A 13,871-nucleotide genomic window follows, 5' to 3' on the forward strand; every position below is an offset into this window, starting at 1 on the left:
TTTTCTCCTTGCTGCTGTAGCAATCAGGAATTTACTTCTGCTGTGCAGGAGGCAGGAGAAGCTGATGGGTTAATGAATGCTGCAGTACACGAGCAAGAGATCTATTTCTGCATAATGCCTGGCTGTGAAAGCAGCGGGTGCTTTCTTGGGGCTAAGACATGGAAAGGGGTCTTGCAGGCTTGTAAAAAGCCAAATACCAGATTGCCTGTGACAAATAAGAATTGCCTATAGGCAATCGAGCCTGAAAGCTTTTGGAAATGAAAAGAGAGTCAGTTCTTTTTTCCCCCTTCCAAGTCACCAGTGTGCCCCCAAATAGCTAAGTTTAGTAAAATGTATGGACTAGTAACTTTTGTGGACTTATTTTCAAGGCTTGAATACTGTTTGATGCACTGTGGCTGGTGTCATATTAACTTTGCAAGGGATGTGGTAATTCCTAGTAGGCAAAATACAATCTTTTTAGCAAACAATCCTTTCACCTGCAGGATTCTGAGTTCTGTCATCTTGGAGCTTCAGAGTTATTGCTTGCATGTACTGTCATTTGTGCATAAATATACTCAGGAAGTGAGATGCAACACATTTTGGATAAGGGAGGATAGTATTTAGATGGTGCTTTCTTGCTTCTGAAGCATGCGTTCTTGCTAAAGCCTACAGGGCCAATAGCTATGCTGCCCTGATGGAGATTGTTCAGAAGGCCGTGTTTCCTTTAACTTTCTCTGTAAATGCTATTAGAAACAAAATAGTCACAAAAAGTTTGCCTTTTTGAGAAGCACACTCTTGTGGAGTGTTGTGGCAAATGTAAGATTTCTGGGGGCTGTGGAAAGAGTTAAGACCAGCAGATATGAGCAACAAATGGATCTGCTCTTTAATTAGCAAAATGAGTTTATTTAAGTTTTGATGCTGAGCTTTCTCAAAGTAACGCATTCTTAAACTCCCACTAACAGCTGGTGTTTCTTGCAGGAGATTAGCTATAAAATGACAAATTACTTTTCAGTCCGGCACCTTATTGTTGTTTTGGCTCAACTTACAATTGTTCATAGAAAAGGTGTCCATATTGCCCAGATGTCTGCGTCTGGTCTATTAATTTAGTCCTGCTGCCATCTACTTTACCATAAGGGTTTGAGAGAAAACAAAATGGTTTGAAGAGAGGAAAATATAGAAATCTAAAGTAGTCTACATTCTTATATAACTTTAAGGGGAAATGTTTTTTTGCCTTGCAGCTTCATTGTGGTTGAAACAATGGGCAGAAAAGTTTTCAGCCAGTTATGTCACTCAGGTTAAAAGTTGGTAGATTATATTAAAATATTTGTGATGTTTAAGCTTATTTTTTGGTATATCTATAAAAAATGTTATTGTGGAACAATAGGGTCTCTAAATCAATTGATTTCAGTTTTCTCCCAGTACTAATCATAATGCTCTTCCATATACACCATTCTTCTTCCTTCCAGAAATGTGGTCTCAAATATTTATGTTTTAAAATAACATTGAATTGCAGTGTTGTATCCATGCACATAAACGCATCCCCATAAATTTGGTGCAGTTTATTGGAAAAGATGGAGGAAGAGAGAACCAAAAGGATTGTGCTAGGATTTGTTACTGCTGAAAGAAAAATGTCAGAAGCTAGCAAGACAACTGGTGAATAGGTATATATACATGCAATGGTGCAAGTTCAGCATATAGAAAAATAAAAAAGGCTATGACAATGAAGGAAGAGGAGCAGGTGAGCGAGAGATTCTTTAAGATCAGGAAGATTTTTATAAAGATACAGGCTTTTTGTGAGAAATAGTGTTTCATACACTGCAAAAGTAGTGTATGAAACATTACTTTGGAATACTACTTTGGAATACTGCACAGGATGTAGATCACAACACCAAGTAATGCAAAGGAATACTGGTAGTAGCTGCCATTGTGGAAACACCTTTTCCCAAGACTCCCAGTGAACACAACTGGTTGGCCTTCATCTTGATTTTTAAATTTCTTGTATGATGAAGATTTCATCAGTGGTGAATACTCCATTGCAGCTGCCTTCAGAAGGAAAGGGAAGAGAGCATTAACAGATGGAAATTTGAATTATGCCCACATAAAGACGTGTAGTACAGTAAAAAAAAGGTCACTACTAAGCCACTTGGTGCTGTATCTTTCTGAAATTTGCCAAACATACGTTAAATATAAAGGGGAAGCTGTTAGGAGCATGTATAGAGGTAGAGAAAAAGTGGTCCAGTATTTTTTTTTCAGATACTCAGTACAAGCTTTTCTATATATTTCCTGTCTTCCTTGGTGCTGCTCCACACATTGCAGGAAAGGATTGATCCTCATGGGCAGTATCCAATACTGCTGCTACATCTCTGCTCATTCAGTCATGCCAGTGGGACCCATCACTAACACTTCCTAAAGCAACCCTGGACACGCTTGCTTCTGGAGCGGGACAGGTCACTGGAGCTCCCTCATGTGAGCTCTGCTGACTTGCCCCATTCCAGAAGTGGGCATTTTGGATAGCTTCCCATTGTGCTAGTGGTAGTTTCTGCTGGCGTATGAGCAGCATTGGATACTGCCCCACAGCATGTCATGTTTCCATGGCATGTCATCTGTGACTTCGTTTTCCTAGCAAGTTTGAATGGGAGATATATGAATGAACATACAAACAACATGGTGTGGAGCCTCATTTCCCAGTTGCATACATGCATCTCCCATTTCAACCTTACAGGAGCAATGACTTGGTTCACACATAATAGCAGCAAAGGGTGTATTAAGTAACCCAAGATTTACACTGGTGCGTGCCACCACCATTTTGCATATGAAATTTCTGATCAGAGGTTTCTCCATGGCATCCAAAACCAAACACTAAGGGTTAATCATGGTTTAAGCAACCAACAGTTAACCTCCAATTCATTGGTAGGTTACCTGTGGATTGTTTAACCTACAATTAACCCATAGTGTCTGGGTTCAAACATCACAAAGCGACCTCCAGTGGGGCCGATCAGAGGTTGCAGATGCAAAATGGCAGTGGCACACACTGCAGCAAGTTGTGGGTTAATTAACCCATGATTTGGGACTTCTCTCTTATTTGATGACTCAAACATCCCTTTATACAATCAAGAGTGCAGTCTGCAATCTTATGGAGGTCTGAGAAGCATTAGAGCTACATCCCACAGCAGAAGATGGTGAAATTATATTTGGCAGGCAGAGTTAGGAGTTTAAAAATCCTTTCTGACTAGGCATTAGCTGAACATCAGGTTGATTTATCATGGTCAAGTTATTCCAAAGGAATGAGTAGATTATAAGAATGTTTACTAGCCAGAAGAGGTCACATGTTGGTGAAAACAGCCTTCTGCAGAAAGTAGGGGGACAAAAAGAGCTGTCATTTCTTGCCTTCTTGAATAGATTACATGTGCTATTGTGGAACTAATGGGAAATCCAATCGCCAAAAAGTCGTTGTTTTAAAAGATTTGCACTTTAAAATTATGCACTGGATGTTGGTGGAAAGCAAACAAATTATTAGCAGTTGCTCCGTGGTTGCTCAGAGAAAAGAGCTGCATGGTGAAACAAACAATTAAAAGGGCTTCTTTTCGTTATTGCTCTGGGCTTGAGTTATTTTGTCTTGCCACATCCATATCCCTTGTGATTTAGCCTATTATATTGATCATGGAGGAAAGGGACACCCATGTAAAAGCTCTCAAGCCATGTTGAATCCCGCTGTCCCCATTGGAACTAATGTGGCTTATATTAGTCTTATTTAATGGAACTTTACTAAATTTAAAATATATTGACAGCAAATGGAGAGTTTACTTGCTTTTCAGTGCATCTGACTGCAAGTAGCTACTGTACATAATTTATATGAATATATCAAATGGCATTTAAAATAGGCAGCTCTTGTTTGTGGACTACTCTGGCTCCACTAGAAGACTAAAACAAACTCCAAGGTGGACAGCAATTTTTAAACACCTAGTGGTGATTTTTTTTTTTAAAAAAAATGGTATAGTATAATTTTGTAGCATGATCATATTGTCAAACTTTATGTGAAGTTATTTCTAAATGTTGCTTTGTGAAACCTGTTCAAAACAGTAATAAATGTTTTATACAAAGGAAAACATGGCTCTTAATGTTTACTAGTGGTCAGTAGTAACGCTAAAGTCAAGGAGAAAGTGGGCAGAATAAATTTGTTAGTGTTTTTTGTTTTTAGTATAACAAACTGTTTGATCCAGAGTGGTCTTACAAGCATTGTAAACACAGGGGCTTCAATCTAGGTTGATCTTGTACAAGTGGGAAAGCAATTCCATTACTGCAAAACAGCCCTGTCAAATTCGTCCAATTTCCTCATCCTGGTACAGTTCCCATGGCCCATTCTACACCATTCTAGAGAGTCCAGTAATTCTAGTCCTGTCCTTTGCAGCAACAGAGAACAGGTTTGTTGCATCTTTTCCATGACAGCTTTTCAGATATTTTAAAGACTGCAATCATGTCTGCCTTAATCTTTTCTTCTCCAGACTAAACATGCCCTGCTTTTTAACTGTTCTCATAGGGATTGGTTTCCAGACCCCTCAGCACCTTGGTCACTCCTCTCTACACTCATGTCCTTGTGGGCAACCGGTTGGTCACTGTGTGAACAAAACGTTGAACTAGATGGACCCTTGATCTGATCCAGCACAACTCTTCTTATGTAGCTAGCTTGTGCTTTACCCTGCTCATCTAGCTGCAGCAGAGCAGGTATTTTACTAACCCCATATCCTTGCTATCGACTAAAGAGGATCATTATGAAGTTCACTGCTATATTCACTACTCAAACCTATTTTAAAATGATTCATCACCATCCTAGTAAGTGTAAGGCAAAACAGCATTCTAGTGAATCACCTTTCCTTCTAGACTTGTTTGTTGAATTGAAAGAGACTTTACTCACCTATTACGAATGAACAATAAACACCTTATAAACAAACTGCCTCAGAAAGCCACCTTTAGATTTGAAGCCATGGAAATACAGCATTTGATAGAAAGCAAAAGTAAAATAGCACTAGCTCTAAGCAAACAAGATCTAAAAAGTAATTTTCAACAGCAAACACATTTTAGCTTTTTATTAAGTGCTCTACAGTTATAGGTAAACAACCTGTCCTCCTCCTTCATGTGACTCACACATATGGGTGACTGAAAAGCAAGAGACTTAACCAGAGGAGGGAGATGTCATGCCAGAATTGGAGGGGACCGCACTGTCAAAAGCCGCACCTGCGCAGGCACTTCTATTGAGGCCATAGTGCTTGACGAAGGTAGAAGGTTGAACCCAGGCTGCTGCTTTACACTGCTGTGGGAGCAAAATGACCCTGAAGAAAGTGGAAGAGGCTTCTGTGGCTCTAGTGGAATGACACCGTACTTGTAGGGCAGTTGATAGACGTCTCAGCTGAAAGGCTAAAAGTATGGCTAAAACCACCCATTTGGCAAAGTGCTGTGATGACACTTCCTTGGATCCAGAAGGATGATGTTCTATAGATGTACTGTACAAAAAGAGTGTCCTTTTGACATCAAGCAAGTGGAGCTTAATGTCCCTCATGGAGGGGGGTTGAGGAAAGAAGGTTGGCAACACTATACCCTGAGTTAAATGGAATTGTGAGACAACCTTTGGAAGAAAGAAGTAGTCCGGGCATAGCACAACTTCATCTGTATGAAAGGTGGGAAATGGTTGATCATGTCATAGGGCACGTAGTTTGCTTGCCAGTCATGCTGACGTAATAGCAATGAGAAAAACTACTTTCAACCTAAGGAACCTAAGGTCAACTATGGCCATAGGTTTGAATGGTTTGCCTGTTAATTGAGGTAATATAACTGAGAGACTCCTGGCCAGAACTGGAGGAGAAACTGGTGAGTAGAGGTTAGTAAGGCCTTCGAGGAACTGTTTGACAGGAGGATGAGAGAAGAAAGAACAGCCTGTATTGGCATGATGAGCAGAATATGCTGCCAGGTAAACTTTGATAAAGAAGAGCGCTAGGGCTCTATTTTTAAGCAAGTAGAAAGTCTAAGCTGCTTGGCAAGCCACAAGATTTAGGGTCATTTTACGTTGGATTGCGAAATTTCAAGAAGACATTAAATTTGGTTTGCATGAAGCAGTCATTACTTCTACGACCTTGTCAGAGAACTATTGAGGTTTTGTGTTCTCCATGCAGTGAGACACAGAGTCTCCAAGTCCAGGTTACCGGTCTTCCTGTTGCTCATTCTGAGATTTGGGAGGTGAGGAAGATGGAGGAAGGTGTGGCTGGATATGGTAAGGAGTGTTGCAAACCATGTCCACTTTGGCCACCATGGGGTTATTGGGATGCAATGGGCCCCATCGTTATGCATTTAGTTCACCACTCATTTGATTAGAGAGAAGGGGGAAAACACCTGTCAGAATGCCCCCCAGTGAAGAAGAAAAGCGTCCCAGGAGAGTCCACTTCATGTCTGACACTGCTGCATTTTGTCATTAGAGTGATAGCAAAGAAGTGTATTGCTGGGATATCCCACATGTTGAAGAGGTCTCGAGTGACCACTGGGAGAGTTCCCACTTATGAGAGCTTCCTGACCTGCCGACAGAGTCAGCAGGAATGTTGGAAGTTCCTGCAAGGTCTGTGGTGACTGGGACAATATGGTGATGTACGCACCAGTCCCAGAAGTTAAGGGCCACTCAAAGGAGGAGAAAGGCATTTGTCCCACCTTATTTATATAGAAGAGAATGATGCTGTTGTCCATTTCAGTTTGGATAGATTGTCCCATGACCAAGCATTTGAATGTTTTCAAGGCTTTGGCAATTGCTGAATGTTCAAGCTGGCTAATGTGGAGGGCTTTCTCCTGATGGGACAAAAATCCCTGAGTATGAGTGAGCCACAATGAGTTCCTGTGCTGTGAAGGGATGAAGTCCCCCACTTAGGTGGTGGTGAGAGGGGGCTGCAAAGATTCAGTTGTCCATTTATGGAAAAAACAGTGTCTTGAAGTCTTAAATGAGCCACCACCACTGCCATACACTTTCTGAAGACTCTGAGCTGTGTCTAACCTGAAAGGGAGAACTCAAGGCAAATGTGAGAAAGGTGCAAGACACAGGGGTTATGGCAATGTTGAAGTAAGCAGCATGAAGATCTATCCTAGTGAACCAATCTCCTTGATGTAGGAGGGAAAGAATGGAGCAGAGTATAGTCATTTTGAATTTCCTTGGGTGGGTGTAGTGATTTTTCATCCCTAAAATCAAGTATAGGATAGCAATTACCATCCTTTTTGGGAACTGTAAAGTACCTGGAGAAGAAACTTTGCACAGGGGAGAAGCTTTGGATCATGCCCTTGTTTAAGAGGATAGCAACTGCTTTTCTCATAATTTAAGTGGGGTGAGAAGATTGGAAAATCCCTGTCGAAGATTTTCAAATCTGATGGAGGAGCCTTGGATGATAATAGAAAGCACCCACTTCTTGTTGGTAATGGATCCCCAGGCATGAAGAAAAGGCTTTAGCCTGTTGTGATGAGAGAACCTGGTCTTGGGCTCTCCTGTAGAAGTCAAATACACCACTTGGTTTGGTCAGGATGCTTTGCAATGCATGAGTAGACCAGCGGTATTTTTTAGTGATTTGCTTGGAAAATCAACTCGGTGCTAAGGTAGCCCTTGGCATTGCCAGTATGAGCGTGGACAGTTAGTGGAAGTTGCAGAGAATTGGGTTCCTATTCCCATCTTCATTTTGTAGACGTGGTTTAAGGTATCGCCTGTGGATGCACTTCACCATTGAATGGGAGGCCCTACACTCTAGCTCTAGCTTCCTGGTGCAATCCTGCAGTACGAAGCTAGCATGACCTCGTAGCAACATGCTTGCTGTTTCTTCTGGCCTGCTTCATGAAGGCCTGGCAGTGGGCACAGGAGTCCACTCTGTGTGCCTCTCTGAGGCAGAGAAGGCAGATGGAGTGTCCATCGCTCATTGGTATTTTTGCACCACAGTGGGTACACTTCTTGAAGAAAGACTAGGCCATGTGTCCGAGGGGCAGGGGATGGAAACATGAACAGAAATGGGGGGGGGGGGGGGGGAGAGAGATAAAAGCAGCAAGCAAGGAGAAATAAGCTCTGTTCAGTGTACCAGAAGGGACAGGAAGATTTTATAGGTTTTTAAAACGCTGTTAGTTACTGCAGCAGATGAAAAGGAATTGAGAGGCAGGCAGTGGAGTGTGAGGGTTTCCTAAACTTGATTTTAGCTTGAAAATGTACCAAATGACTGTTCTGCACAGGTGCATGTGAGTCACAGAGAATACAAAGAACTTAATGTTAAAAGATTTCTGTACAACCTGAAATATTACATACTCCTGAACAGATTAATTTCAAAAGGCTCTGAACCACAGAACTGTGTGTGTGCGTGTGCAGAAGCAGGCTGCATGTATGCACTCAAAACATATAGCTGATGCAGTCAGATTGAACAGCACATCTGTTTGCAGTTGTGATCAGTGCTGGTAAAGGCAAGTGTGCCATCTGTTTCACAGGTGCACATATGGACTAGATCCACCTGGATTCTTACATGCAACCAAGAATGTCAAATACACCCTTCCATACATCCTTTTTCATGCACAGTATCCCATCCATAAGCAGAAACATGCTTCCCTGGAAGGCTCATCTTGCAAGATCACCATGTGAGGACAATGGAGCACTGATTATGTATAGGAATCAATACAGCTAGCAGGAAAGCAACACACACTTTTTGCAGCACACATATTATATTTAATTATGCCAAACAAAAAGCACCATAATAGAGAAAAAAAGTTTTACCACCCTCTTTATCTTAAAACTCCATTTAAAAAAACAAACCTTGTTACAAAAGTTGCTTTTAAACCTTATTTAATAAAAGGTTTAAAAAGATACAATGGAACATCCAGAAGTAAATAAGTTACATAAGTACGTTAAATCACATCAGCAAGACTTTAGTGTATTAATATTTTGTAAAAAAAAAGAAAGAAAAAAGCACAAAAATAAATTGTCTGGTCTATCATCTGTACATAAGAGGTATATAATACTTTTGTATATACAATATTTTAATATGTAACAGTCTTTTTAAAAGGTGCAGCAAATACACAAAAGGCAGTTTCTGCTCATTTGTTAAAATAAAAGTTCTATACTTTAATAAAAGCATTTTATACAATAATTACAAGACAGTTTCTGTACAGCACACCAAAAAGCACCAGCGTTACAAATTAAACATAGACTCAAGAAAAAGTCAAATTGTACCAAATCTGAAATTTGGGAGATAAACCTTGAAGATGCAAAGAAAAAGGTTTTAAAACAACAAACTCCAACACACAATGACATTTTACAAAAATATATATATTCACCACCTCCTGAACAGAAGCAGCTGGGGATCTTTTAGAGGTTCAGCTGTTGATATAAATCCCATGTTCCAGAAATGATGTGATGGGCAGCGGGGTGGGGGAGGAGGAATTGTAGGCAGCTGGAGATTAGATGGCTTCAGCCTGTCGGGCAGTACAGCCAGTCTCTCAACCTTCACTCATTTCAACACAGCTTGGGCAGGAATTCTGAAATGAATGGAAGTTACACAGTCCTCATGCCTAGAGGATTTCAGCTCTAGCGCAGTGGCATATATATGGGATTAAAGAGACAGCTGAACTGAAGTCGAGGGTTTTCAGATATTCTTTGAAAAAAACAGGTGTGTTTTGTTCTGTTTCCATCTCCTCCAAAAACACTGAACGGACTCTTATGAAAGTGCACGCTAGAAGACCATTTTCTAGAACAAAAGTTTATGGGAAAATGTCTTGGGATGTAAATATTTTTGATAGCAGCAAAAAGCTCTCAAGAGTTAATTTCTTTTCAAACACTAGACCACAAAACATTGTTGTACTCTGACAATCTCTAGCTAGAAGGGAAAAAAATTGGAAGCAGACCAAGATGCAGGTGGATAAAAGCAAGAGATGCTTAAACGACAGTTCTCTACACCAATGATTAAGTTGATTGTGCAAATGTTATAAAGCTACCAAGAAACGTGGCAATATTTGAATCAGCAAAAAGATGCTTTTCCAAAAATTAAACTAACTTTGATTTGCAGCTTCAAACATTTTATACTTAATTCATTGTGCAATCCAATCTAACGAAGCACTTCTACTCAAAAGTCCCAATGAGATCAGTAAGCCACATTCTCTATTAACTTGCAGCCTATGACTGCAATCCTACACACATTTACCTGGGAGCAAGCGCCACTGAACTCAATCGGAGTTACTTCTGTACAGACACAAATAAAATTGCAATGTTAGTGTATTATGAATAAAATGCTCATTAGCTAAAGTGATATTCTGTGAATGTAGTTCAGCCAGGGAACAATAAGGTTAAGCTCATGTGTGTCCAGCAAGAGTACTTTTCAATATAGGAAGGACATCCATAGAAAATTAATACATATGCTATTACTTTCAACTGTTTGTAGTTTCACTAACTACCCTGCAAGAACCTTAAATAAAGTTGGGCTCGATGTAAAACTGCAGTATGCAGCTCAGTTGCAATGTACTGGAAAATTACAGTAGAGTTGCATCTATTGCCTCAGAGAGTCTTCAAACAGAAGTGTTTCAAAATGAAATGCTTTCTCATAGGATGCTGAATATTACTCACTGAACAGAAAGACCCAACACAGCGATCCTGCTAGACGTAGCTCAAGGGTAGATTTGAATGCTTTTTAAGTATCAAGAGCCATCCATTTCAAAGCTTGCAACGAAGATCACTTTCCTTATTTGAATTTCAGTAGGAAAAAGGCTAATGTTATAATCATGCCTATTAATCTAAATTTAGCATAAGGATTCTAATCCAGGCTCTTAGATGGCCACTCACTGGGTTGCCTCTGGCGAGTAAAACAGTCTCTAGGCAATTAGTCAGGGAAGCATTTGTAAACTGAGAGATCCGGTTCTCTTCTCTCATCCTCAAGGTCATTAAATGTGTTTCATATTAGATGTTTGGCCAATTTGGGCTGATACAAATAAATCCACAAAATCTAATAGCCCATAATATTGTAAGAATATTCTCATCTAAGGGATATCAATTCCTCATTTTACAGCCAAGCAAATTACACACAGCAATTAATATGCCACTGCTGATTCTTTACCCAGTGTTGGAAGTGAACACATTCTAGAACAGTAGTCTGCAATCTTTCCAAACCGGGGACCCACCTTTAATCCAAACATGCTTTTGGGAGCCCAGTTAAGTGCTTTATCCTGTATTTGTATGGCAGTAGTGCTGCTCTTGCAATCCACCTTAGGTCAAGACACATGTGATCGAGTAGGAACTCTGTGCTGAACTGTTGGGGGGAAAAGAATACATCTTGCCTTGTGGAAAAATATTTGTTCCGCCTCTTTCAAGAAAATGCTCCGACATCAGTTTAATTTAGTTACCACTTTCAAGGGTGATGTTTTGGCTGGTTGGGTTTGCACCTGAAATAGCCATCATTGCCTATGTAGCCCTCTCTTCCTGGACATAAAAGAGAAAGAAAAACCTTTTTCTCTCAAGTTTGCTAGTAAATATCAGAACAAGGCCTTTTGATCCTTTGTCCAGGCTAACTGTAAAAGAAATGTGAAATTGGAGACATTTCTTGAAGATATAATTAAAAGCCATCTCCCACTCCCAATTAGACAATTAAAGGGGACGGGTATTTTCGCACTATTTATGCATAACAAAGGGCTGTGCAAAAATTTATAATTGAGAAGAACAGAGTATCAAGTCAAAATATAGCAGTTTGGAAAACAGTGTAAATGTAGGGCCAAATTCCTGAAGCTGTGCAAAAAGGAAAAAAAGCACAAGAACTTGGCCCAATTCCTTGAAGTCTGCTTTTATGATATAGTAGAGGGACTCATTTAAGAAGCCTAGTGGAATTTGGTCTGCATTATGTTGTGGCTGAAAAGGTTCAAAGGCTAATTTATGTAAAGTGTGTGGAGCTTTTCCATTATAAAGCACTGAAATTTTTAAAGTCACAGCAACAGATGTTAGTAGCTGACCGGCAAGAGGTCTTCACCATCTCAGGCAGAGGTCTTTCTGAGCTATGCTGCTGGAAAAGCTTAAATGGGGCTGAAACCAGGACCTTACATGCTGAAAAGCATTGCTCCTCTACTGAGCTATTGGCCGACCCTCTCCAAGCCACAGAATCACCTGTTTAGCTCTTGGACCATGAGGGGCACCATGTTTCAATGGCTCTCCACGTAAAAACCACCCCAGCATCTTAGGGAGGTGACTAGGCTAAAACTCATTTCCAACATCCAAATATTTTTTGCACTGACTGGAAGGTTTTTTTAAAAAAAAAAATTATGGAAGATTAAAACATGCAAACCCACAGCGATACTTCTAATCCAGTCTACTAATGCTGCACCATATAAGATTTCGCTGATCATACAGCACAGCTCTTGGAATGCATTCAGAGGCTGGTGGGGCCAAGAGCAAAGCAGCTGAATTAGGGCCCCCTGCAAATTAACCAAGCAACTCCTTCCTTCAGATGTCTTTCAATCCTCAAGTGTCCATTACATGCCACCAGTGTTACAAAACAGGGATTTTAAACCAAAGATAAAATGCAACATAACTATCTTTTCCAAAAACATCTATGTCCACTGCTAGAAGCTTGTGGTTTCAGCATATTTGAGAGATCTCAAAAACTCCTGGGACACAATCCCACGGCACACACAAATCAAGAAAGCTTCCAATGCAGACTGTTATGCATTTTAAAGAATTCTCAAAGTCTTGCTTTTCACGTCCCTCGTGGTTTTACAGGGGTGGATTGGTTCTAAATACAGGCAGCTGTTACCTGCTTGCAAGTAATGGCTAAATATTTCCTTCCCCTCCACTTTTATAGCCCTTGATTTCTTAACTTTTGTTTTAATGTGACTTTTTTTAAAAAAAACAAGACAGCCACAAGTTTGACAATTGAAAAGTGCAAACAAATGCATCCATAGTTGCATAAGTAGGGGGTTCTAGATCAATGAAATCAGGAATTTTATTGCAAAATATGTTATGTTCTTTGATATAATTTACAGATAATTAACCATTCTCTGTCTAATGAGATGCTAAGTATCTCAGTCACCTTACCCCAAAAACAGGGGTCCTCAATATGGCACTTGTGGCCATCTCCATTGGTGCCCAGGGCAGCCATTATATGACTCGTTACGTCCTCCACAGGAGCCATTTTGTGGTGGTGCCGACAGCAGTTTCTCAAATTCCCAAATTGCCCACAGGCCCAAAAATGTTGGGGAGCCCTGACCAAGACATACTTTTAAAAACACTCACATACATAATACACTACTACTGTTGGTTACAATTCAGTTCAGGTGTATCTGACTAAGCATCCTCTGGGCTTTCATTTTGGAAGTATCATCTGACTCATTTACTTCTCCCCCACTGAAAACTCAAAAACTGGTACTCATTCATCTGCAGTGATGTAGAGATAAGTCTCCACACAATGTAAGATGACAACTGCAAATGTTGCAGTTAAATACACATGCATCTGAGTACCAATCTATCTTCTACAGAGAAATTCTGGCCAAGTTAAGGTTTCTTTATTTTTCTCAGTGGGTGGCATCCAATGCCGTACTTACAGTAGACTCATTGAAATGAATGGAACTTAAATTAGACCTACATTGGATACTAGCCCAGACATTGGATATCTTTGATTTTTGAAACCTGGGATCTAAACAGTGCTAATAATGAACATTTTAAATGAAGAAACCTTTTGTTGGCAAATGACAGCCCAGCAGTGTGAGTTGCTCAGAACTTGCTCTTAGGAAGGAAGGAAAGATGTGTTCTGATTTCAATCAAATTAACCTGTGTTCTCAGATGGCTTTCATAATCTTTTTTTTTAAAGGACAAACACAACTTTTAATACTGGCATCTTTTTTTTGGCTGGCTAATCTTTTGTGGGAAG

Source organism: Elgaria multicarinata, chromosome 2 (genome assembly GCF_023053635.1).
Source record: "Elgaria multicarinata webbii isolate HBS135686 ecotype San Diego chromosome 2, rElgMul1.1.pri, whole genome shotgun sequence".
NCBI lineage: Eukaryota > Metazoa > Chordata > Lepidosauria > Squamata > Anguidae > Elgaria > Elgaria multicarinata.